Raw genomic sequence first — 27,548 nt, forward strand, 5'->3', positions numbered from 1 at the left:
CCCTAATAATTAATGGAGTTTGTTTTCACTACACACAATGGTAACTGCAAAACTTTAGCATATTGGAATACACTTAATATTACAGGGTGTTCCACATTTGTAAGCCATTTTACCGCAGGTCTCCAGTGCTCAAAAGATAGGTACCTGACCAGTTTTTCCATGGTAAAATGTAGAAGAATCAAACGTTTCATGGAAATTTCAACTCTACTTACCAAAAATATTCCTTAACGCCTGATTCCAACTCCAGGACTGGCCATGCCCTCACGCCCCGGTTGCCTGCGATTCTTTCATAGGTTGATATGATTGGGCAGTGAAGAGTGACTCTCTTTTCCTCCCTGGCTGTTTAAATATTGGCTGCCATCGTGAACAACACAGACACTATTCAAACCAGGAAGTTCATGACCAACACACTACTTCAGTAGAAACAAATGGTCATCAGTGCCATTCACACTGGGAAGGCAACAGTACCTAAGACAGATATTGAGAAAAAGCTAACCAAAATGTATAAGATCACACCAGATGTCATCTTTGTGTTTGGATTCAGAACCCATGTTGGTGGCGTCAAGACAACTGGCTTTAGCTCTGGTCAACATGGCTCAGTTGGCTGGAGCATCATCTTATAAATGGAAAGGTTGTGGGTTCAATTGCTGGTCAGGTCATACACCTAGGCTACAGGTTGGGTCCCCAGTCCAGGGCATGTACAAGAGAGCACTGATTGATATCTCTCTCACATCAGTGTTTCTCTCCTTCTCTCTTCATCCTTCTTTCCCCTCCCTCTAAAATCAATGAGCATGTCTTCAGGTGAAGAAAAAAATAATTTAAAAATTTTTTTAAATTATTTTAAAGAAGCAAAAACTAGCTGTGGCATGATGATTCCTTGGATTATGCAAAGGAAAATTAACCCAAACATAGACTTGCAAGACATGGCCTGTATGAGAAGACCTCAAGAAAAGAGCAATAAGAACACAAGAACAGCATGAAGAAAGTCAGGGGCTCTGGCCAGTGTGGCCCAGTTGGTTGGAGCATTGTCCTGTAGACCAAAAGTTTGGGGGTTCAATTCCTGGTCAAGGCACATGTCTAGGTTGCAGGTTCAGTCCCCAATTTGGGCACATATGAGAGGCAACCAACTGATGTTTCTCTCCTATGCTGATGTTTCTCTTTCTCTCTCTCTCTCTCTCTCCCCGTTCCCCACTCTCTGAAAGCAATAAGCATGTCCTTGGGAGAGAGGGAGGGAAGGAGGGAGGTACAGAAGGATGGAGGGAGGGAGGGAGGTATGGAGAGAGGGAGGGAGGACTACAAAGGCCAATGTTGAAGAATAGGAATTCTTCATTGACTTTATGTGGTGAGTGTGGGTTTTTCAAGAGAGGATTAATAAGCTAACAACTTAAAAAATAACTGATTCCACTTCCCCTTTGATGACCATCCAAATCAGAAAAGCAAGAAGGGGCCCAGTCTGCACAGTAGGATAAGGCTTTATCTCAAGCCCTATAGCTTACCCCTTAGGCAAGTCACTCAGCTACGATGCAAAGAACCACTCTCATGTCTCTCAAAATCCAAGAACCCGTTCCAGAATGAAACATCTTTGACAGTGTCAGGTGATGTTAATAACATCAACTAGAATGCTTTCATAGTTCATAGCCAGTAAGTAAATTGGCCCTTGCCTCATTGCAAAGAAAAATATTTGAAATCTGTGTTAAATCTATTTATACATCCTACTGTCAGAGCTTTTGAATCAAACTTTTAAGAGCAAGTAAATAAGACTTTACAGGTTCAGCAAAGACTGATGTCTTGGACTCTGTACTCACAATTATTGTTGAGAATAAAACTCTCTTATGAGATACACCAAGTATCCCTAAGTATGCAACACCACCATTTAGTATAAAAAGTGAATCTTCTTCCTGGTAAGATAAAGGCGTAGACAGACACGCTGCATCTCCCTCCACAACTAAGAAGGAATACAACTATCTCAAAACTAGAAACAACCAGAAATTCTAGAAAATCAAACTGCATGGAAGTCCAGCAAACCAAAATATAAAAAAGAAATACTCATCCAGACACGTAGGAGGGATGGAGCCAGGGCAGAGAGGACACAGTGTAGTGGTGGAAGCAGCGGCTGGCAACGGCAGGCTGGCAGAAAGCGCAGTCACATTTTAAAAAGTCAGAAGGGACACCCGGGGAGTGTTCCCAGCTCCTCACTGGACCTAGCAGCTCATGGTCCCAGCACCAGGGAAAATCAAGCCTCATTGCTTCTGACTGTGCAGATCAGTGGGGGTGGGGTGGCGGCAGAAACTGCTGGTCTCAGCAGAGTCTGCTTGTTTTGATGGCCCCCATGGTCCTCGAACATCTGCAGACCCACCCACTCTGGGAACAACAGCCAGGGCAGCAGCTAGAAGGGCACCAGTCCCATAAGGGAAGGGGGAGAAGTGCCTGGAAAAGGGGCAAGTGCTGGGCAGGCGGCATTGTTCCCCCTCGGACCCCTCCCCCACATACAGCGCCACAACGTGGTGAAACAGGTCGCCCTGTACTGACAAATCCCTAAGGCTCCGCCTCTTACAACGTAACAAGAGCTACAGCTCTACCTGGGACACAGAGGCAATCAAACACAGGAACCTATCAGAATGAGAAGACAGAGAAGTATGGCCCAAAAGGGGAAAGGGATCAAGGTTCCAGTGGGAGAACTAAGCAATGAGGAGATAGCCAACCTAACAGATGAGGAGATAGACAACCTAACAGATACAGAATTAAAAACACTAGTGATAAAGATGCTCACAGGCTTGACAGATATGCTTGAGTATGGCAAACGCAAAAGAGAAGAAGTGAAGGCTATGCTAAGTGAAACAAAGGAAAATCCACACAAAACCAATGGTGAAGGGAAGGAAACTGGGGTTCAAATAAATGATTTGGAACATAAGGAAGAAAAAAAGAGTCAACCAGTGCAGAATGAGGAAACAAGAATTGAAAAAAATGAGGAAAACTTCCCAAATTTTGCAAAGGAGATGGACATACAGATCTGGGAAGCATGGAGCGTCCCGGGCAAGCTGTACCCAGAGGGGACCACACTAGGATACATCATGACTGAGATGCCAAAGGTGAAAAATAAAGACAGAGTCCTGGGGGCAGCAAGAGTGAGGCGGAGAGTTGCCTACAGGGGGTTTCCTATAGGACTATTAACTGATTTCTCATAGAACACTTTGTGGGTAGGAAGAGACTCGCAAGCAGTATTCAATGTGATGAAAAGCAACCTACATCCAATATTATTCTATCCAGCAAAGCTATCATTTGGAATGGAAAAGCAGATGAAGTGCTTCCCAGACAAGGGGAAGCTAAAGGAGTTCATCATCACCAAGCCATTATTATATAAAATGTCAAAGGGACTTACTTGAGAAAAAGAATATCAAAACTATGAACACCAAAATTACAACAAACTCACAACTCTCAACAACTGAATCTAAGAAATAAAAACAAAATCCAAGTAAGCAAACCAGAATAGGAACAGAATCATAGGTATGGGGATCATTTGGAGGGTTATCAGCTGGGAGGGTGAGGGGGAGAAATGGGGAAATGGTGCAGGAACTAAGAAGCATAATTGGTTGGTACAAAATAGACAGGGGGATGTTAAGAATAATATTAAAAAGGGTGAAGCCAAAGAACTTATATGCATGATCCATGGACATGAACTAAGGGGGTTGGGATTGCTGGAGGGAAGAGGGGTACTGGGCAGAGGGGAGCAAAGGAGGAAAAATGGAACTACTGTAACAACATAATCAATAAAATATACTTTTTAAAAAAAAGTGAATCTTCAATCCAGGGTCAGGAAACACAAATGAAAACAAAAGCCATCTAGAAGAGTAATTGAGATACAGTTTCTCATTATCATAAAGGAAGTCATCTCAGCATTTTCTGCTAACACATCAGTTGATCAATATTTCATACAATATATACTTACTCAGTTTGAAAATATTGTCTAGACCTACCTCTTGCTCCCTTGATGATAAGAAGTGTCTTACCGAATAATTAAGAGCTTATGCCCAAAGAGGAAAATTATTCTACTCCCAACTATTGCCCTAAGAAAGCTGAAACAAGAGTTTAAAAAGCACAGTCTCAAGATGGAAAAATCGTTCACACCTATTTGGTTCCTTTTTTTAAATTTATTTTTTAACAAGATTACTTTATTTTTATTTTATTTTATTTATCTGTTTTTAGAGAGAGGGGAAAGGAGAAAAAGAGGGAGAGAAACATCAGTGTGTGGTTGCCTCGCACGCGCCCCCAACTGGGGACCTGGCGTGCAACCTAATCATGTGCTCTGACTGGCTTTTTTTTTTTTTTTATGTTGGTTCTTATATCATTTATTCTTTTGCACTACCTAGTATGAGTAGCTGAACACTAAGTATACGAATAAAGCTGAATACAGTAGTAGACAATACCCACCCACCCATTCCACTTTCTTTTTTAAAATATTTTTCATTTTTTATTTTTTTAATGTGTTGGGGTCACATAGGTTAACTAAATTATATAGGTTTCAGGTGTACAATTCTATAATACATCATCTGTATATTGTTTTCTGTGTTCACCACTCCAGGCTTATTAGATTTCTTTTCAAACAAACTTAATGAAACACCAGATTTGTGTGTAGATAGAGAAAAACAAATACTCCTATTTTCAAGTTACCGCCTCTTTCTTCTTTCTTCTTTTCCCTCCAAATAAACTACCTCATTTTTCTTACGCTAGATATGATATCTATAGCTTTGTAACCGCTTTCTGACTAAGAGAAACATGGCAGAGTGGTTATCTTATTTCCACAGGAGGGAAAAATGCACTCATCTCATCCACGGCTGCAATACCACAGGGATACACCTTGTTACAGGAGTTCTGCAGAGATGGTCCCTTTCTGTGTACATTCTACACAGGATGAAGTGCAGTGCAAAGTCGGACAGACTTTACCCTCTCCCAGAGAACAGTTTCCAACATTCCTAGTAAGGTGGACTGAGTCAAAGATGTCCACTGTCCTTACCCTCACAGCAAAAGAGAACCTCAGACTGACCTCCCTCAAAGAAAATACATTAGATTTGCCAACTTTCACCTATTCAAAAATCAGCCAAATATATGGTTTTCACAACCGATGACTCAGAGAAATGGGAAACCATTGCATTCATAGTGATCTAGACTCACTATTATTAGTACTCAAATATTTTCCCAGCAATATTTTTTTAAAAAGGCTAAAGAGTGGCTCCATTTTCTCCATTTAAATGAATGTTTATTTCAATTCAACAGTTATCTGTGTAATGCAATGTAAAAAAATACAAGGGCCAGTTTTGTATATTTTTGTGTATATTTTTAAAGTTACATAAGGATGAAAGTAAAAAAGAAACAAAGTTCTATTTATTTATTTGGAAATATAATGTTTAGTAATGGTATCTTGCTTTTATTTAGGCATTTTAGAGCTCTGGGGTTTTTTTTTAATGTTTTTTTAATCGTCACCCAAGGATATGTTCATTGATTTTAGTGAGAGGGGAAGGCAGAGAGAGAGAGAGAGACAAGAGAAACATTGATCAGTTGCCTCCTTCCCTATGTGTCCGGACTGGTGATCAGACTCTCAACCTAGGCATGTGCACTGATCAGAGATCAAACCCGTGATCTTTTGGTGTATGGGATGATGCTCCAATCAATTGAGCTCCCTGGCCAGGGCTTTAGAGCTCTGTTTTCAACCACAGAGTTAATAATCCTTTTCCAAAGTCCAACTGTGTGGGGGCCTAAATTTGATACTACTCAAACAAAGGTTTTGTTAAAAATGGAAAATAGAAAAATCTTAATCAACACCAGCCTCAATAATTATAATATTCTCACTAAGTCTGTCAGGTTTTTGTCAAGTGTTGAAATTATAAATTCTTCCCTTGATAAGCATTTTGCCATCAACAATTAAAGGAAGATAAAACACTGCTTAATTATTAGTGAAAGCAACAGCAAACTGACTGTGGATTCCCAAGAACAGGTCACTCACCTTTAACACAAAGATCACCACCATACTTAGAATCAATGACTGTATCTTTATAAAGGTACTTAGGTTATACAAAATTTCTTAGCAAGTGTAAGAAAAAGTCTATAGTCCACACAATTTATATCACACACACACAAAAAAAGAGTATTTGACCAAGCTTAGATGAGCTTTGGTAAGATACTGAAAGAAATTTTACATAATATCTCCAGTGGATTTCTTCATAGCTACTCTTGCTTGCAAGAGCTTTTCTTTCTTTTTTTCTTTTTCCTTTTTTCTTTTTTTTAATTGATTTTTAGAGAGAGGTTGCTTCTTGTAGGAGCCCTTACCAGGGATCGAACGTGCAACCTTGGAATACCAGACGGTGCTCTAACCACTGAGTTATTCAGCCAGAGCTCCAGTGATTTCTTATTATTTACTTTACTCTTACCCAAAGTACAGTAAACGAACAGTGGTTAAGAACATTTTCTTATCATAAATTTCATATTTCCAACATTTAGAAAATCAGCAGAGGGTGAAATAGGTCTTAGGTAGAACAAACAGTCTAGATATATCTATAATCAATTATCTATCATGATCACCTTTCCTCACTAGATCACAGATATTGGCTTGATATTGGTATATGTTTAATGAAAATGCATTAATAGAATCCACAGATTCAGTTCATTAGCTCAAGAAAGTTAAATAAGAGTTTCCCAAGTTTTCCTACATGTAAATGCCAGGCTTGTATTTCTTGACACCTTCCACAGCATTCTGTACAGTAGCAACCTGAAGCAGTCCATGTTGAACTGATTTTTTTTAAGTCAATTATCTTATTTTCATCAAATAATCATATCAAAGTTCTTGCCACAATGGGGAGTTGACTTTGAGGAAAAAAAATATTGTGAAGATTAGCAAACACAGAAGAGAAATCACTCACTTTTTTCTGGAATGTTTGGTGCAAAAGAAATACTAAATAAGAACTAATTCCAGCAAACACCTTTTGCAAAGGTCATTGCTATGCATTGAGGCAAATATCCCGTTTTAGAGGAGAGAAAGCTGAGGCTTAAGAGAAGATAAGTAACTTGACCCACAACAGCACGGGAGAAAATCTAAATCTCAGATTAATGGAAGCTTGGCCATAAGACCCTACATATCTCTAAATGATAAACATTTATTTTGTAAATTTTTTTCAATTACATAGCTGATATGATTTTTGTATCAATTCATTGACAGGACTCCACATGTATCCCACTCAATAACTTATAAAATCCAAATTTTACATCTAGTTAGCAAGAGTAATTTTTTAAATAGGAGCCTCCAGATGGCATAAACATGCGCTATCCAATATGGTAGCCCCTAGCCACATGCAGCTTTTGAGCACTTGAAATGAGGCTAGGCCAAATTGGATGTACTCTAAGTATAAAATACACACAGGATTTTACAGACCAAAGAATGTAAAATATCTCATTAATAATTTTTATTTCGATAACATGTTGAAATCATATTTTAATACTTTGAATTAAATAAAATATATTACTAAAAAATTTAATATGACTATTCAAAATTTAAAATTATATATATGACTTACTTTTGTAGCTCGTATTGTATTTCTCTTGAACAGCACTAAATAAACTGTTAAGAACACTCTTCTGTGCTCATCTTTACCATAAGATGAGTTACAATATTGATGTAAGCCCAGGATGCCTAAATTGCTGGTTAAGGCTTTGCTGACATCAAAACTTGGGAGATTTTCATCATTATTCAATTATTAATTCATTCAGTCAAATAATTATTTATTGAACAAGTGCTATTTCTCAGATAAAATAATATAATGTTTGGTATATGGGCCTGTCACTAAGGAATTTTATAGTGAACCTTTTAGGTAAGGTCCCAATCACACCACTTAATACTTTGGTGATAAAGCTTTAGTTGTTAGTAGGAAACCACAGATGCTCCTCTATTTATAATGGGGTTACGTCCCAATAAACCCACAGTAAACTGAAAAATCATAAATCAAAATGCATGTAATATGCCTACCTTAAATATGCTCAGAACACTTATATTTGGGCAGTTATCCTGAGTTCCACCTCACGAGTAAGTGCCATCCCCTCCTCTTCTCACCAGAAGCAGGAGACACAAATGGGCATTTTGTAGACATGATGAAATGTGAAAACACAGGACACAATATCCAAAAATGCTGGCAACACAGTAGAGTACCAGTTGTGTGGCCTCTGAATGTGTACCAATTTTGCATCAACCATAAAGTCAAAAAATCTTAGGTTGAACCATTGTAAGTCACAGATAAATGGCATCTTTGGAGCATATTTAAAATACAACAGAGAGAAGGGGATGGCACCACCAACAATCCAAGGATTTCATTAACTGAGCATATGAGGTGGGTTGTCTTAAAGCTAACACCATCTAATGTCAATTTCAACCTTAGTCAGAAGATAAGGCAATCATGCAAATACAAGTTCAATTAAAGTGGGGAAAAGGTCTCTTCCAAATCTAATTCTCATCCCACCTGTCTGCATAACCAAGGTGGAGATGAACTGTAATTTCAATTTAGCCATACTACTGTAAATATTTGCTACACTTTCTTACTAAAAACAGTAAATGTGACTAAATCTTGCAAACTCAAGTAGTGTATTAGCACTACTATGTGACATTGGGCAATGGTTTAAGTGCTTTAAAAATCAATCTCACAGTTTGTACATAAAGAAACTGGTACTACCTATGCTCTCTATATGTCAATGAAAACAAAATCGTCATATTAACCACAATGCTGCATGGTGTATAATATCCCTCTCCTTTGTCATTAGTGTAATAAAACTGGGGAAATGTCCTAGCAATTTATTTTAACTCCTACTTGCTTTATAATGTAACTGAGATCCTAGAGGAATGGCCTAGAGGATACCTTGTCTCCCCGCAGGAGAAAACTAACATGTCCATAAGAAATGCCATAATACTGGGAAGAATAATGTTCACCACCAGGCCAGGGTACTGAGCCAGGATTCCAGATTATTTTATTGAGTTCCTCTATATGTAAAAACAAACTGTTTATATTTCCCACAGAACATGATCCTGCAGTCCCCATTCAGCTAGTGCCAGTAAATGCACTAGGGTTCCGCCTGAGTAAGAACCAAGTTCATAGTTTCAAAATTATATTTCATGGAAGATTTGCGCAGAAGACACTGTGTGTGATCCAGAAATCCCAGAACACTGTCATTTAGATACTGTCAGTGCAAAAGAAGAGAAAAGCAGCAAGGTAGTGCCTAATTAAGATGTCAAACCATTGCCCGGAATGACTCACTTTTCTTGTTCTGCTAGATAAAGTCTTCTTGGTGGTATTATTAATATTCCAGCATAGCAGAGAAATTGCTACATTAAAAGGTGGGGTAAATCCAAGCTTCAAGATGCAATAAGCTCATGAGAGACTTATCCTCAGGGGCATTAATTTCTTCTTTCACAAATGAATACCCAGATCTTGCTGGTCTCACTTCTCTTCCAATAAAATTTTAAATAACAAATCTTCAGGCTCTGAGTTGCTGAACTGGTGACAAAGTCAGCTGGAGTACTCAAGTATTTGAGTGGCTGCTATGTGTAGAACTCTGCAGACTGAGTATAAGACAAATACAGAGGAGACCTTGACCGGCACTCAGAGTATGTACAACCTTTGTCAGTGTCCTAGGTCTGCTGTAACAGATCACCACAAACTCCATGGCTTAAAACAACAGAAACTTATTCTATCAGGATCTGGAGGCCATATGTCCAAAGTCAAGGTGTTGACAGGCTATGTGCCCTTCAGAGGCTCGGGGAAGGAATCCATTCTTTGTCTCTTCTGGCTTGTGGTGGCTGCTGGTATTCTTTGGCATGTGGCCACATCACTCCAACATTCCAACCTCCATCACCATCTTCACATCACCTTCTGCTCTGTTCTGTAGGGATGATTCCCTTCTGCCTCCCTCTTACAATGACACTTGTGATTGGATTTAGGGCCCACCCTAATAACCTAGGATAACTTCCCTGTGTCAAGATCCTTAACTTAATCACACCTGCAAAGACCATTTTCCTTATATGGTAACATTTACAGTCTCACATATGAGGACCTAATCTCTTTGGGGTGCAATTATCTAGCTCGCAGACACCCTTTTACCTCCCAAGAGCTTTGCAAAGTGCTGTACAGAGTATATGGCTTTAAAATATTACTTAATTGATGTATTGTTCCCTGTGTTTCTTTCCTCCCTCCCTTTATTCTTTCCTTTTATTCTCCTGTTTCCACTATGTAAAATAGACACATAGTTCAAAGTTCTAAAGATACACTAGCGAATACTATGAAAATTCTCCCTTTTTCCATTGGACCCAGGCATCCAGTTCCTCTCTGTAAAGCATCCAATTTTACTAACAACAGAGTTTCAATCAACAGATGCTTGTAAATTAGGCTCAGAATTAAATATTGCTCATTGTGTGTTTAAGCAACTCAAAACAAAATGCCCTCCTGCTATTCATCACTCCAGAAGGTTTCCCAGCAAGGCTCACCTGTTTCAGCCAGTGTTACCATTCTTATGTGGATTAATCAAATAGTCTGGTTAATAAAGAATCAGCATGTATGTTATTTGCCCATCACCAGTTTTCAAAGAATCAGAACACTAAGATAGATTTGACATAAAGTGGCTCTCAGCACAATTTTATTCTCAATTCATTGAGAGGCTCTGAATTTCAGCACACTTGAGGGATGTCATTGTCAGTATCTAAGTCAATGCAATGCCCTGAAGAAGGGCGCAAGTGATAGCTGAAGAAAGGTTCATTTTTTTGGAAATATGTGGGATGTTTTTTTTTTTTTTTAGCAACATGTTAGGATCCAAGATCATTCCATAAAAACAGGAGGTTGAACCTGGTACCACGAGAGGTGGCCAGCATCCACTGAAATTGGTCATCTCTGATGAGTGAAATGTAAAGAAGATGAGAATCGAGAACAAGAAGCCACTGAAGATTAGGACCAGATAGAGAGAGTTAAGGCCAGTGACAAAAGAACCAGCAAACACAAAAGACCAGGATATGCAAAGATATACTATAATACACTATTTGAATCTGCACACCAAGTCATGGAATTTGCATAACTAAGTTGAATCAGTAGGCAAATAATGACTTAAATTGATGCAGAACTGGAAGTCAGAAAATAAAATGAGGACCACAGATGCTCAGACTCTGAGCTCTTTATCTGAGCACATGGATCAATTCCTGCATTGCAAAGGTGATCTGACTAACAAGCCAGAGTTGGCCAAGGCCATCTCTGGCTTTGGGAGCCTCATCAGGCAAACCCTGGGAACTCAGAAGGCCAAACCACAGAACAAGGACTTGGCATTACGATACTGATAGCATAATGCATCTTGCTCTTATCTATTTGCTTGCATCTTGAATACACTCATATCCACTTAGTTAGAGACCTACACAATATATTTAAGAATAGTAATTTAATCATTACAGTCAAGTGAGGTTTTTTTTAATTTAACTGCAGAATCAGGCAGAATTTAACAGAAATTTTTGAAGAACAACATTCTATGAACTTTTGCCCAAATTCCTACACTGAGACAAATGCTGAAAATTTATTTTGATAGAACCAAGGTTTATTTATCCCAAAGACAGAATGACAAGAAGTGAATTTTATTTATTATTTGAACTATATTAACCTGAAAAAAATAAGAGAAATTGAAAACATATGCTAGTAATTTTTTGTTACATCATGATCTCTTTATTCCACTCACTAAGGGCCAATCAAATACAATAGGAAGTATTTCAAGAGAGTTATCACATAACTCATTATGCCAACCCCTAATGGGCTCTCCATTCTACACTAACCTACCATTCTTAACTAACATCCTTAGTGTACTAGTGCAGTGTGATATTTTTCCCCAGTAAGGGAGCAGAGAGGAAAAGGTAGCTTTCAGAGTGTCAGTTTGTGGAGGGGCTAAATAGAACAATGTGGAAACATGGAGTCACCACACAAGGCCAAAGAGCTAGACTACCCAGCTTAGGGGGGTTAAGTTTTATACTTCTTTCTTTACATCTTATTTTCATTGAAAGAATTTGAAAGGGTCTCAATGATGCACTCTAATAGCTTAGCTCAATCATTGTAAAATCGAGGGTTCACCCTTCAATCTAAACAGGAGCTGCGAAGCAATAGGCCCAGGCCTATGGAACAAAAAATGTGGGCCACAAAAAGCGTAAACAATGGAAAGTCTGGTGTGGAGCATTGAAGGAGTTTCACATTCTCTTCTTCATTCCAGACCAGTATTGAAAAGCGGCAGTTCAGAAAGTCTCCCAGTCCATCAGAGGGCCAAGTTCAAACAGAGTGTACCCAGACCCAGGGGAAATGAAGGAAAGTATGCGCAGCTTGGCCCAGTTATGCTCTAGGCTTTAGAGAAGATGTCCTCTACCCTCTATTGGAGCATTAAGACCCAGAAGGTTACTAAGACTCAGTACTGGGTTGGGGGAAAGAAGGGATAGACCTGGTCAGTCAGGCCTACCCCTGGCATAGGCCTAGTCAAAAAGGACAAGAGAGTCCCTAGAAGTTCATTATAGTCCAGAGCAGCCACTCAGCAGGTAGTCAGCCCAGAACAGGAGCTAGAATGCATGACATTGAGCTCTGAACAGTGTGGCTCAGTTAGCTGGGCATCATCACACAAAGCAAAAGGTCGCTGGTTAAATTCCTAGTCAGGACACATGCCTGGGTTGCAGATTCAGTCCCTGGTTCGATTGCTAGCCAGGGCATATGTCTGGGATGAGGGTTCAGTCCCCATTTGGGGCACATACAACAGGCAACCAATCAATGTTTCCCTCTCTTTCTCCCTTCCCCTCCTTCTAAAAATAGATAAATAAAATCTTTTAAAATAGGAGTATGACATTTTATAGAGTCCCTTTTGGTAGGTAGATAGCAGGTAAATAGATAGATAGACAGACAGACAGATAGATAGGGAGATAAACAGATAGACCTACGTTCAGGGACATAGCAAAGTGAAGTCAGAGGGAGGTCTTCTATTCAGGGTTTCAACTCAGGAATTATAAACCTGCCCAAAGCTCTTTTTTGGAAATATGACTTGAAGGAAAAGAAAAGATAGAAAGATGATCCAAAATCTTTTTTTTTTTTTTTTTCTTACACAATGGGGATTCTATGAACATTGTTATGTATCATCCTTTGGGAGTTCATTACAACAAATGACACCATCTCATTAAAATCTAGTTTCACCATTATCATCCATTATCATCATGCCAGCTTCTCAAACTGTTCCTTGCAACACAACCTCTCAGGAATCTAAAAACACCAGAACAGACCATCCTCTTTTCAAGCACGGTCAAGTGTTTGGGTCTCAAAATACATTCACAGTGTTTTCAGAATAAGAATAAATCAGCCTTGGCCAGGTGACTCAGTTGGTTGTGGGTTCAATTCTCAGTCAGGGCACACATCTAGGTTGCGGGCGCATACAGGAGGCGACTGATTGATGGTTTTCTCTTTCTCTCACCCTACCTCACTCTCTAAAATCAACAAAAAAACATATCTTGGGTGAGGATTTTTAAAAAAGTAAATTATATCAATATGAAAGTAGGAAAATTATCAGTTTGAGTAGGACCTATTAAGGGAATATTCTCTCATCCTCATCTACACTGCTGGTCCCTAATTAATTAATTTGCATTGTTCCATTTACTAGTCTGATTACTTGGGCTAGATACTTCTCTGAATTCCAACTTCTTACCTGTTCAATGAGAATGTTACCAACACTTACTACTTGAGATTCAAGTGAGAATCAAATAAAAAGATGTATAAGTAATTGCTGCACAAATGTCTGAGGTTTCTGTAATAGTTATTACTTCTCTAAGAAATAGAATACTGGACTATAAATTTTAAGATGTATACTTCAGTCCCACTAAGGCTAATAATTAAGAAACTTAAATTTCTCTTCTTGGTTTTCTCTATCGATGGAATGAAATTACCCAGTATGAGAGAACTACTAGAGCTGTTGTTCGGATTTTTTTAAAATCATTGTTCAATTCAAAATATTAGTATTAAAATGACAGTTACAAAATTCTATGTATCATAGTCTATACTGGTACCTACTCTAGGATTTGAAGAAAGAAAACAAAATAATTTTAACAACAGGAATGTCACAGGAAACAATTTCAAATATAATTTCTCACCATAATTCTCTGGAAATATGCCTAAATTATTAGAATTATCTATTGATGCATTCTAATTACCAAAAATTTTGATTCAGGTTTTCAGGGACTTTTCGAGCATGAATCATTTAGAACTCCAATATTTCACTGAAATAGACATGTTGACCCACATGTTCTAAACTTTGCAACAGAGGGTAACATCAATATCTTACAACACAATGTTACTTATCCTTATGTATGTTATACCTCCCAATAAAAAATATATTTTAACGATTCCCAGTCAGGGCACATGACTAGGTTGCACGTCAGGTCCTCAGTTGGGGGCGCGAGTGAGAGGCAACCACACAGTGATGTTTCTCTCCCTCTGTTTCTCCTTTCCCCTCTCTCTAAAAACAAATAAATAAATACATAAATTATTTTAAAATATACATATATATTTTAAAAGAGTTAATAAAAGAATTAGAACTATGAAAACAATCTTGCTGATTTATTTTTTTCACCCAAGCTCAGATTATTTCATTAAGTCGCTGCCAAGTTCTCCAGTACTTATCACTGTTGTATTTGGTGGTTGTTAACTTACACTTAACCAAGATTATAAAAAAACTGTTACTGGGGTGCCGAAAAAGTTCCATGGTACTTCATCAGAAAGGAATGCTGGACTTCGCAACTGCCCAGAGTCACTCATCAAGGCTGTGCTTGTTTTGCTATTAGTTTGGACAGATTAATTTTCAGAAATTCTTAATGTAATAAGCAGAGACTAATCTGAATTTCAACAGAATGGATTATTTCTGTTCGAGTTGTCGCACTTTTAAATCATAATTGTGATATAAACACAGCACTCGGCTCTATTTTGTGTGTTTAAATCAATAATATCTCCTAAGCCTGACACACGGACATAATGGCTGACTCTGTGGGTTACCTATCCAAGAACCATCCCCTTTAATTTTGTTCTGACACTGGGCACCAGTGGGCATGATGGGCCAGGGTGTTAGTTGATCAGTCTAAGTATCTCAGAGTAATCTCATTTTCCCTTTTTAGTGACTAGGTTTTGTCATGGGCTTCTATAGTTGTCTTGAGTAGACTTCTTGTGGACTTCTCTGAAAGTTTTCCTCACTCTTAAAAAGATATAAAAAGCCAGGATGTGGAGACACTGGAACCGTCATTGACTGTAGGCGGAACTCTCAAGCCTGTAAAATGGTATCACCAATTTGGAAAAGTTTGGTAGTTTCTTAAAAAGTTTTAATTTACCATGTAACACAGCAATTTGTCTCCTACATATCTATCCAAGAGAAATGAAAATATATGCCATGCAAAAACTTATGCAGCAGCATTATTCATGATAGCTGAAAAATGTAAATAATCCACATATCTATTAACTGGTAAACAGAAAAGCAAAATGTAACATATCCATTTAATGGAACACCACTCAGGTAATTAAAGGAACAAATTACTGATTCATACCACAACATGGATGAACTTCAGAAACTTTTTGGTAAGAGAAAGAAGCCAGAACCCCACCCACCCCACCCCCCAAAAAAACACTAACTGTACAATGCCACCAATATACGAAAAGTCCAGGGAAAGCAAATGTATAGAAAGAGAAAGTATATTAGTGGTTGCCTGAGACCACTGGGTGGGAACAGAAATTAACTGCAAATGATCACAGGAGATATTTTTGAGATGATAGAAAGTTCTAAAAGTGGCAAAGGTTGCACAACTCTGTACAGATACCCAAAGAAATCATTGAATAGAGTACATTTAAAGTAAATAAATAACTAATAGCAATGATCCAACCCTTTCTATATTTCTGTCTTTGGTTCCAAGTGGAGACATGATGCATGAAGCTACAGCAGCTCTCTCAGGACCAGGAGAAAGTCAGCTAACCAAGAACCATGACATTGCTGAGCTGCTAAATTAACCAGTCCTGGAACAGCCTTATTCCGAAATTCTTTAATGTGAAACAAGAAAATAAGATAAAATAAAAATTATTACTTTTTAAGCCACTTTTGGTTAAGTGTTTTCTTACTTGACGCCAAAAGATCCAGATTGATATAGACCAGAAATAGTACCGGAACCTCTTCTTCAGTGGTAAACAATTCACACATACATACACTTTTAAAGGAAGAATAGGATTTTGAAAACATATCTGCTATTGACTAAATGTTTGTATGCCCCCCAAATTCATCAAAATTCATATGTTGAAAATGAATTTCCAATATGATGGCACTGGGAGGTGGGGCCTTTGGGCAGTGGTGAGATCACAAGGGTGGCACCCTCCTGAAAGGGATTAGTGCTCTTATCAAAGAGACTCCAGAGAGCCCCTGCCCCTTCCACCACGTGAGGACACTGTAAGAAGACAACTGTTCACGAACTAGGAAGCAGGCCCTCACCAGGCATTGAATCTGCTGACATCTTTTTCTTGGACCGCTCAGCCTCCAGAACAACCAGAAAGAAATTTTTGTTTATAAGCCACCCAACCTAGGAAACTGGCTTATAAGCAGCCTGAACTGAGACAATGCATCTGTGGTGATGTACATATGTTCAGGCATCTCTAACTAGGTTGTGTATAACTATCTCATATGACATGAGTCACATTGTGTGTAACTGTCTTGTGTGATATAAGGGACATTTAAGATGGCACCTAGAAGTTGTTTTAATAAAACAACTTCAAGTTCAATCCAAGCTTGAACTAGCACTTGACATAACCCCAGCCTATCTCTCAGCCACTCTCCTTCAAGTTCAGCATGAATCCAAGGGCTTAAGCATCCCAAATACATCCCAGTTTCATCCCTTCATGTTTTTGCATGATATATTTTCCAAGCCTAGGCTCTGACCACATGTTAAAATTATCTTTTAAAACCTAACTCAGGAAAGTCTCCTGTGACTCCAAAAGATAACTACTCCCTCCCCTGATATAATTCTATACTTTGTACACACCACTATTATCACCTCTATCACATTATATTGGAATTAGTTGTACTATTCTTATCTCCCCTATCATGAATGGCAAAGGGTTTGAAGTTAAAAGACAGCTCTATCTCATATTGGGTGACTTTGGACAAATCACTTTATTTCTGAGTCTCAATTTCTTCTTCTGTAAGATAAACAGATATTATCATCCCATCTCTCTTAGACTCTAAGATAACATATGTGAAAGCATTTTATCAATTATAAAGTCCTGACTAGGCCCTGCAGGTAGCTCAGTTGGACAAATCAATGTTTCTCTTTTTTCTTTCTCTTTCTTTTTCTCTCTGTCTCTGTCTCTCTGTCTCTCTCTCTCCCTCTCCCTCTCTCTCTCTCCCCTCCCCATTCCTCTCACTGTCTCTCTCTCTCCCTCTCACTCTCTCTCTCTCTCCCCTCCCCATTCCTCTCATTCTCTAAAATCAGTCAATAGCCCTAGCTGGTGTGGCTCAGTGGATTGAGTGCTGGCCTGTGAACCAAAGGGTTGCTGGTTCAATTCCGAGTCAGGGCACATGTCTGGGTTGTAGGCCAGGTCCCTGGCTGAGGGCATGCAAGAGGTAACCACACATTGATGTTTCTCTCCCATTTTTTCTCTCTCCCTTCCTCTCTCTCTAAAAATAAATAAATAAATTCTTTTTTAAAGAATAAAATAAATAAATTTTAAAAATATTAAGTCCTGACTAATTTTAGTTAGAATAGATAAGATTTTATAAAGGTATGTAATGGACCATACAAATTAGAAAGAAGATCTTTCACCATTTACTAAAAGTACTCTAGTAAAGACTACCAATGAGCATTGACCTTCCAAACGCTTAAAACCCAAAGACCTATTCTCAACTATCATCTTGCTCAGACTATCAGCAGCACCTGGCACAGATGACTTTGCCTTCCTCCAGGAGACACTTGCTTCACTGGGCTTCAACTTCTGTGGCAGTCCCTTCTCACTCTTCTTTACCTGCCTCTTCTCATCTTCCCCACTTCTAAGTGAGGAGGGCCCCAAGGCTTAGCATCTAGACCACTCTTCTTTCTCTATTCACTCCCTTGGTGATCTCATTCAGTCTCATGGTTTTAAATAATATTTAAGTTCTTACAACTCACAAACATATCGCTAGATTTCTTTGAAAACTGGACTTGTGTATTAACTGCCAAGATGCTTAAAACATATTTTAATATTAATATGTCCAAACTGAACTTCTGGTCTTCTCTACTCCAAGCCCCCATTTCATCTTAGTCGGTTAATGGGCATTCAGTCTGTTCAGGTGCTCATGCCGAAAATCTCATAATCATACTTGACTCTTTTCTCTCTCACATAATTCCTATCCAATCCACCAGAAAATCCTCCAGCCAAAATAACTTCAGAATTCAACCCCTTCTTACTACCTCTATGCTACTTTTATCCTCATCCAAGTAGCACCTCTCATTCTATAGCTGAAATAGCTTCTTCAATGATCTCCTTTGTCTGTCCTTGCTCACCTTCTGGTTTGGTCTCAATCTACCAACCAGAGTCACCTCATTACAACACTAATTACATCAAGTCATTCATTGTTTAAACCCTTCAATGGAATCCCAGATCCCTCAGTGAAAACTCCAAAGTCCTCACAATGGCCTTTAAGGATCCATGTGATCTGCTCACCATACTCCCACTTCCTCTGTGACCTCATCCCCTACCACCGTCTCCTTTGCTCATTCCACTTCAGCCACTATGCCCTTCTGGCTTGGCAATGATATACCAGGCACTTGCCATGCTTCTGCCTGAATGCTCTTGTTCCCGATGATATCACATGGCTCATTTCTTCACTTCTTTCATGGCATTCCTCAAATGTCACCTTCTCCAAGAGGTCACCCCGGTCATCCCACTGAAAATTTCCACCCCTGCCCTGACTGGTGTAGTTTAGTGGGTTGGGCATCATTCTGCAAACTGAAGGTCACCAGTGAGATTTCCCGTCAGAGCACATGCAACCGATCGATGTTTCTCTCCGACATCAATGTTTCTCTCCCTATTTTTCTCACTCCCTTCCCCTCTCTCTAAAAATAAATAAATAAAATCTTAGAAAAAGAAAAGAAAATTGCCACCCCCTTTCCTCCAACTCCCTATCTCCCATCCCTGGTTTATTTTACTCAATAACAATTGCTTTCTTGTGACATATATTTTATTGTCACTAGTAAAAGCTCCAAGAGTGCAGCGATATTTATTTCTTCTGTATCCTCAGTGCTTAGAACAATGCCCAGCACATAGAAGCCACTAAATAAATATTACTTAAAAGAATGAATAAGGAAATAATGATTGAACAGAACAGATTTCACAGTTTCATGATAACTATATTTCTAAACATCTGTAACTTAAACAATAATAAGCATAACTACAATCAAAGTTCTTAGAAATGACTGGCACTTTACAATCAGCAAATTTGAGGCTAGGAAGAACTCAAAGTGAATTTGGGAACACCTACTGCACCTAAAGAAACTCATAGCAAATAAATAAATAGAAATAGTACTCAAAATATTCAGGTGACCACCTCTTAGACTTATTATATAGTTCAAAGATAAGAGCTTTTTATTTACTGATAAGATGCTTAGTATGTATTGTATTCATTATTTTTAGATGACACAGGTGAATATTTGGATTTTATTCCTATGTAAGTTTAAATATCTTGGTGAATTGTTCCAGTTTCAGTAATTCAAACTAATCCACATCAACGAACAGTTTTAACTAACTAAGATTATAAAATTTGATACTTACAGTAAAGTTATTAAGTATATTTGGTCATAACTTAAGAATTAGCATCATACAGAAAAGTTTAAAGAAATCTATTACTTTAAACTCTGTAATTACAAGTTATTATATTAGTAGTTGTTACACTAATAATATAATCTTCTGATTAAAATAGATGTGGTCCACAAACAAAGTTTTGGGTACATCTGGAGAAAAATATTTTCCCATCTAAATATTAACTTATTTTATATTTTTCTTCTTAACATTATCACTTCTAGGCAACTATCTGCTGGTAGATTGCAAATGAGAAGCAGTATCTTAACATTCCCATCAGAAACTTCTAAGGCTAAATGAATATAATGTTCATCAAACTAAATAATTACTCAGAGAAGACAATGTATCTTGCTAAATTACAAATCCATAAAATGAAAATCTAGGACTTTAAACTTCATTTCACCATGATAGGCTAGTCTTCTAAGTGTTGTTTATACTAACTGTGAGTTTTCTATTTAAATAAAGAACAGTCTATATAAACTAATATCAGAAAATGTGCAACAGTTCTTTATCTCCTCATCAAGATACCGTTGGACCATCACTTTATGATATAACTGAACAGCGGGTAACAAAAAAGTTTAAACTATATCTCAATCTACTCATCATTGATAAAAATAAAAAACAGAGAATCTGAGTAAACAATTCTAGAAATTTGCTACTATAGCAATTCACAGAAATGTCTATAATGAAATAGAAGGACCATAAATTCCAAGATGAAGCCAGGACCTTCAGCAACTGCTTACACACAGTAACACTTAATAAATGTTTGTCAAAGTGAATTAATACACACTTAACTGGATAAGAGGCTGGAACAAAACATATTTTCAGAGAAAAGCACTTAAATATGCAAAATATTCTAACCAAATTGACTTTGAATATTTCAGTGAATATTTTTGGTTAATGTGGCTTGAAACTTGTAAAGCAGTCAACAAAGAAAGTTGAGAGTACCAAAATATCACTAATTCATTGTGAAAGGCAATAATAGTACCTTTTATTACATGTTTAGAGATACTTAGCCCTCTGTTAAGTTTTTTCTTACATATATGCTTTTTAAAAATATGTCCCTCACAACAACCCCATGATATAAGTGTTAAGATCCCCACTTACAAATCAGGAAACTGAGACCCAAGGAAATCAAATAAGCTGGCAAAGGTTATCATGGTGAGTAGTTGACTGTGCTGGGATTCAAACTCAAGTGTTTCATTCCAAAGTCTATTTCTAAACCTCTGAGCTCAACTCAGGTTGACCATGAGAACAAATTCAAACATATTCACTTCAAACATCTCTAGGGAAAACATTTGATGAGAAATAATACTGTACTCTTTACCCCCCAAAAAATATACTCTAGCAAATAAACTTTTGTTGAAAGCATTTGAGGAACTCTGACATTTCCATAAAGCACACTTTGCCAAGTAAGTATACTTTACAGAAAATTCAATACATATTTCCTGAACTAATATTCCCTGAGCTGAGTTCATACAAAATAAATATTAATATACATGAAGTTTTCCACTTTTGTTCAACAGTTTAAAAATAAACTTCACAAGAGAGGATGCACCTTAATTACAGAAGCAATCAGCAAATCCCACAATCTTAAAGGTTAAAGATTTCCTAAAGTTTCTTTAACTTAACCTTCATTTTATAGATGATAAGCTAAAGTTCAGGATGATTAAGTATCCTGTCCAAGTTTATACAACTAAAAAGAAGCAAATCAGAATAGTTTTTTACTTGTAGCAGGATAAAAATGTTTCCAATTCTCAATTATCTTCTTTGACCAGACCTTAGCATTTCTCAAAGTAATACATCAATGATATTCTCCATCTATACCATTTAAAACCACCTTGAACTTGAATCATTTTTAAAATCAAATCTTACAATTTGTAATTTCAAAGCAATGTACTTTTATACAAAGAAAACTCTCACTTTCCATGGCAAACAAGGAACATTAAACAAGAAAAGTAAATACTTTATCAAAACACTTCTATATTGACAACAGTATTTGTGTGAACTTTTAACTGCTTTCTCACAGATAGACAAAATTGAATTGTAAGACTTTAAAGTGGGAATATAAGACTCTTAATGAGCGCTATAAAAACTTCATGTGGACCATAAAGACTAAGCAAATGTACAGCCTCTTTGTTATTACACAGTCAAGTTTCCATTCTGTTAGAACTTGTACTTCACATTGACTCCCAGTTATTAGGAGTTCATTTATTTCTGGTTGCTTTTGGATTTTGTTTACCAAAATGAAATTGCAAAAGTGAAAAGAAAACAATGCAAACCACAAAATTTCTGCAAATGTAAAAACATTCACTACCATATTTAAAAACAAAACCAATTGTAAACATGATAGGTCATTTGCACATTGGATGCTTCATTGTTACATAACGTTCCTCAGTGACAAGATAATCCACATTCTATGTGTGCTGGTGATGAAGAATATACACTAAAATTAATAAAATTTCATCAGAAGTACCAAAGTCTCATTCCAAATGAAAAAGAACCTACAAAAACCAGTTCAAAACAAGGAAATCAGAAGTCATAAATCACTTTAATCGGGCAAAGCTCGAAATAACTAGACAATTCTCTAATGGCATTAACACCAGCCCAAAAATGAAGCACTTGCAGAGTATTAAAAAAAAAAAAAAAAGTACCTTCTTTAAGGTGGAGAATTCCCAATGATCAAACTGTAGTAATCCACATAGGGAAGGCATCATTAAAAATTCCAACATTTAACTTTTACGTAACTCCAAACGAAGAAGTTTGATAACTTTTTATCCAGGAATGACGTTTGGTACTTCCATAATGCTCACTCTTAGAAAGATCCCGTAAGAACAATGCACCGCATGATGCTTTCTAGATGCTGATAATAATAATAACACCTGTACAATTAAAATTAATTAATGTTAGCTTCCAAGTCATTCTACACATCCACTTTCTTTAAAAAACGTAACCATACCATTAATATATTTTCAGTCTTTAACATGGAAACTCAAAACTGCTGTATATAGTTCTGGCCTTTGAATCATTTCTAGCTGCAAGTTTTTACATAATAGATACTACTATACAAAATCATAACTTTAAGAAGTTAAAACAGACTGTGTTTGGATGTTTCATTTGTCAAGTCTAAGTGAAAAGGTGGGTAAGTCCAAGGGTGTGAGAAAGCCTCTAGCTCTAGGGTGGGGATAGGAGAGGGAAGTGGAGATGGTGATAAATTACCTTGGTATTTGGAATGATTCCAAAAAACATACCTGAAGATAATGACCTAAATTTGCATCATCGACTCAAGAAGCCTGTTCTACACATTCCTAATATTTCAACATATCATAAAATCTAAAGCATACTACCTTTGCCCACTTTCAACAAACCCCTAACTGTTGTCGCAAATGTTGTCCTGTTAACCAAGTGACAGGACGAATATGCAACTTTTGTGGTAGTGTGGGAAAGCGCTGAAAGAAATTTCACATAAAGTGGAGATGTTTACTAGTTGCACAGAAGTTGCCTCCTTTGAGCAAGAACCAACCTAGAAACACTGCGAAGGGAACCTACTTGGGAAACAAAGTTAGGGAGTCTCCCTTTGCCTGTTAACTTGGAGGAGGTTGCCGGGCCTCTGCACACGCAGGAGCAGCAACAGCCATCCCTTTTCGGGCGGGCGTGGCAGATAGAAACAAAAGGTTAAAACACAAAAGACAGGCGGAGGGCAGGGTCTGAGGATCTTTTAGGGCTCACGTTCGCTTTCTATTCAAATACATTGAAATGGGGGAGGGGGTAAAGTGAGAGAGGTGATGATGGAGCCTAGGGACAGCATAGATTATTCTGGGTGGCTGGTGAAACTAAAGGCGCACGGGATGGCCGACTCTGTATCTAGTGGTCCAGGCCCCATCCCTCCATCTCTGCATCTCTGACTGTCGGGAACCTGTAGCTTCGCCCTCCTACCCCAGCCCCAAATAAATCTTCCTGAACTCTTACCTGTTTGCTCTAACCCCCTGGACCACAAACACTAGAGTCCACACCCTCCAGCCCACACCTCTTCTGCATTCTATTGTTGCAGCTTTGGCATTGTGCGTTAGATCTGCAGGGCGCTCCACAAACAGTTAAGTTATAACACCAGGAGGACACGACCACCAGCTCCATATAGCTCTCTTTTGCATGACAAAGTCTGGGCGAAGTGGGAGTGAGACTGGACAGACCCCTTCCACTACTATGTGTTTTCTCCCGTGTGCGCGCAACTGGGGGAAAGCGAGGCAATGCCCCGTGGATATACCCTTCCCCCCAACCCCCAGCTCCTCATAGAAAGAGGCACTTGAAAGAAACGGCTGATTGGCTTTTGCCTATTAAAAATGAAAAACTAAAATCATCTGTCCAAGTTCGTTAAAGAACAAAAGAGAAGGGAGCAGGGGAAAAGGAGGTACAACTTTTCAGCCAAACTTCGTCACTGGACGACTCCTCTGTACTCCAAGGGCGGGGAGCCGGGCACATTAAGGGGAAGAGAGGTAAACAAGACAGCAGTCTCCACTCACCTTCTTCCCACTTGGTCACACTTTTCAGAGAGGGTCCCCTGTTGCGGTCCGTGAGGCGCGAGGACACTTTTGTGTGTCCTGACAGCGCAGAAAGTCGCAGCGGCAAAGTTGCGAGACGGAGATACCCAGGGCGTCCGGGGCGAGGGGAGGAGAGTTCATCAGAGTTCCCCCCTTTGTTCCCAGTCCCGGAGCAGACAAAGAGGCGGCGAGCGGCGGCAGGTTCTCCCTCTCACCCCTTCTTCCTCTCCCCTCCCCTCCCTCCCTCCCCGCCCCCTCCCTCTCTGCATCTCCCGCCCTGCTCGGATCCTCCCAGACGCCAGCCCGCTCAGTCCCCAGCTCTAAGCCACCCGACCGGACCCAATCCTTTCACCACCTCGCTCCAACTTTCCTCGGAGATGCTGGTCCCGGTCCCCTCCCTCCATACCCCCTCCTCCCCAACCCGCTCACGTCTGCGGAGGGGGGGGATGAGGGGGGATCTTCAAAATCATTGTTTCCGGGAGATGCGCCTCTTTGTTCGCACTTTCCCTGCCAATCAACGTGAACAATCCACTTTGGCATTGAGTTTCCGTCAGTTTTTCATCATCCCAATAGACAAAATGCAAAGGGCAGAGGGTCAACCCTAGAAGATACAGGCGGCTTACACATAGGTGGGGCGCACCCAGGCTCTCCATCCTTGTCCCTCGACCTGGGTTTGCCCCCTCCACCCAATACACCAAAACAACTCAGAGGGGCTCCAAGGGTTGGAAAGCTCTTCTCCCGCGCCCACCCCACCACACTGTCCCTTGGGAGAGCCCTCTAATCTTCAGGAGAAAGCCCAGCTCCAGGGTACCTGTTGCTGCTAGCGCTGCGCAAGTCAGTCCAGGGACTCGAGGGCGGATTCCCACCTGGAGAACGAGCTCACCTCTCAGACCGAGAACTTGCCTGAACCTCAATCCACGACGGCATGGCTCTGGGTGGCCGCGCTCCCTCTGACCCTGGAGCCAATCGCTCCGTGCCTGTTTCCTTTCCTACGCCACTGCCTTTTCCTTGCCCCCAAAACCTGACTTGGGGTCCCTGACCGCTTCCCATCCTGTACCCCTTGGCGCGGATGGTCTGAGCCGAACATCCCCTCTTTCCATCCCCTCCACTACCACCTGATAAATCAGGTGTTGGAACCAGGAACAGCTACGGTCCCTTCCTCAGGTCCGCTACTAGTCATTCCTCGAACTCCAGGATTGGGAACCCCATCCCTAGACCCTCAACCCAAGTGCGGCCCACAGCATCGGTTCTCTGAGTGACGCAGAGCAGTGTTAATTCTTCTTATACATCTCACTAGAACTGAAGAGAAGGAAAGCCAAGAGGTGGGGAAAATGGGAGAGAATGGGGGCCTGCGGGGGAAGCAGTTTGTGGGGCAAATGAAAAACCCCAAACTTTCCAAAGCAAACACCCGCCCTCCAGGAGGTACCCCTGAGCGCACCATTGTCTCCACCCTCTTTCTCCATCCTAGGCGTGGGATCTCAGTGGGATGGTGAAGTTTGGGGGTAATGGATTAGGGTAGAGGAAGGAGGCTTGTGGCCTTGGGTGCAGTGCCGGGGGTGGGGGAGGAGGTGGGGAGGAAGCACAGAGCCCTTGCTGGGTCCGGAATGTCTCGGCTGGCGGTCCCCTCACTCTTCGGGCGACTCCTGGCCAGGTCTGTCCCCTAAAGCAGAACAAAGGAGCCGCGAGCAGCGCTTCTGTCCTCGCCTGCGGCCCCTGCACCAGTCCTGAGCTCCGCTAGCAAGAGCCCACACCTCATTCAGAAACTTTATAACCAACTTCCCCAGGAGTGAGAGCGCGCAGCGCGGGAAAGAGAAGGAGAATCAGGAATAAACGCATCCCGGGACCAGAGATGCTTGCTTCCTGGGACTCTCCCGGACGAGGAGCGCCCCTCCTCGCGCCGCCGGTCCCGGCCCGCGCACAGGGCGACCCAAGGTGCAGGGGGAGGGAACCACGAGCTTTCCCCGCTCCCCTAGGAAAACTAAACAAGTTAATTCTTTAGTTAAGACACTCGCAGCGGTGGGCAGTGGGGTGGGAGGAAATAAGCGGCAAACAGAAGCGGGGGGTGGGGAAGGAGCAGGGCAGCGGTTTGGGCCGGGTGTAAGGCTGGGTGCGGCAGCTCGCGCATGTGGGAGCCGCGCCCATCGGGCAGCGTTCCCTCGGATCCCAGCGAGCAGACACAAAGCCGCGGAGTTAGGACTCACAGCCTTCCTAGCCGGCCTTCGGATGCATCAGCTTCCTCACCTGCGGGACAGGAACACCTGCTCCTGTCTTCCTGGAGCTCTGGGCTGCCCGGGCATCTACTTAGCTACTTGCCTGCTGGAAGCCCAGAAGCCTCATCTTAGGTTAGGGATCTTGAATGCACCACAACCAACCACAAAGAGAAAACAGCCCCCACCCACTCTTGTCTGGCACATTTTCCCCTTTGTTTAATTATGTTATGATGACTTCCAGAATTCTCTTTTTAGGAGAACTCTACCCTCCCCAACACAAACCCTTACTTTACAGTATCCTCAGCGGTCTGCTTAGAAAATAATGAAAACTAAGTACTTTTTACGATTTTCAAGACAATTATATTCTGCTACCTCTGAAAAATACTAGAGTTTAGGGCAAATCAATTAAGTTGCTGACTTCTAACACCCAATACTCCACTTCTTGTTACAGTGTACTAATTAAATCTTAAAACATAATCAAACCTTTGACAATATCCACTGCTTGTTTCTCTTTTCTCAAGGAATGAGGAGTACGCACCATTTACTTGGTGAAAAGTCCACATGGCTTTAAGTCTTTCTCCCTGCTTTATGAAACACACCTGTCAGCTCTTTGAGGCATCTCCCTTCCCAGCCTGTCTGTCAATAATGTCATTTCTCCAAAGAGTCTTAGTCCTTCACTGTCAGAGCTCCCACCTCTCTACTCTTGGGCCACTCTGTGTGTGACCTAGCCACTGCCACTTTTTAAAAAGATGCCATCTTTTCTCAGGTGCCACCATATTTTTAATGTTTCTTAAAAGTTAACATCTGGGCTCAAAGATGGGTATATTAGAACAAACAGGCTTAGAAGCCCAAGAATCCTCCCTGTACTGACAATGCAGGAACTTCACTTGGGACTCCACCCTCTGTCATTCCTACTGGCAGTCCGG

The 27,548-nt window shown here is 40.0% G+C and overlaps 1 long non-coding RNA gene across 1 annotated transcript in view; it reads right to left on the minus strand.

Annotated features, from left to right (window-relative positions):
- The window catches only part of LOC150015332 (uncharacterized), a 125,000-nt gene extending 100,386 nt beyond the window's left edge, over nucleotides 1–24,614 (minus strand). Inside the window, exons 1-2 of the long non-coding RNA XR_016509988.1 lie at nucleotides 24,395–24,614; nucleotides 22,529–22,756 (exon numbers count right to left, since the gene is read on the minus strand). This is a non-coding gene — a long non-coding RNA (uncharacterized LOC150015332). The remainder of the gene's footprint in view (nucleotides 1–22,528; nucleotides 22,757–24,394) is intronic.
- Between the last annotated feature and the right edge of the window lie 2,934 nt (nucleotides 24,615–27,548).

The sequence above is a fragment of the Furipterus horrens genome, unplaced genomic scaffold, assembly GCF_987537825.1.
Source record: "Furipterus horrens unplaced genomic scaffold, mFurHor1.1.pri manual_scaffold_3, whole genome shotgun sequence".
Classification (NCBI taxonomy): Eukaryota; Metazoa; Chordata; class Mammalia; order Chiroptera; family Furipteridae; genus Furipterus; species Furipterus horrens.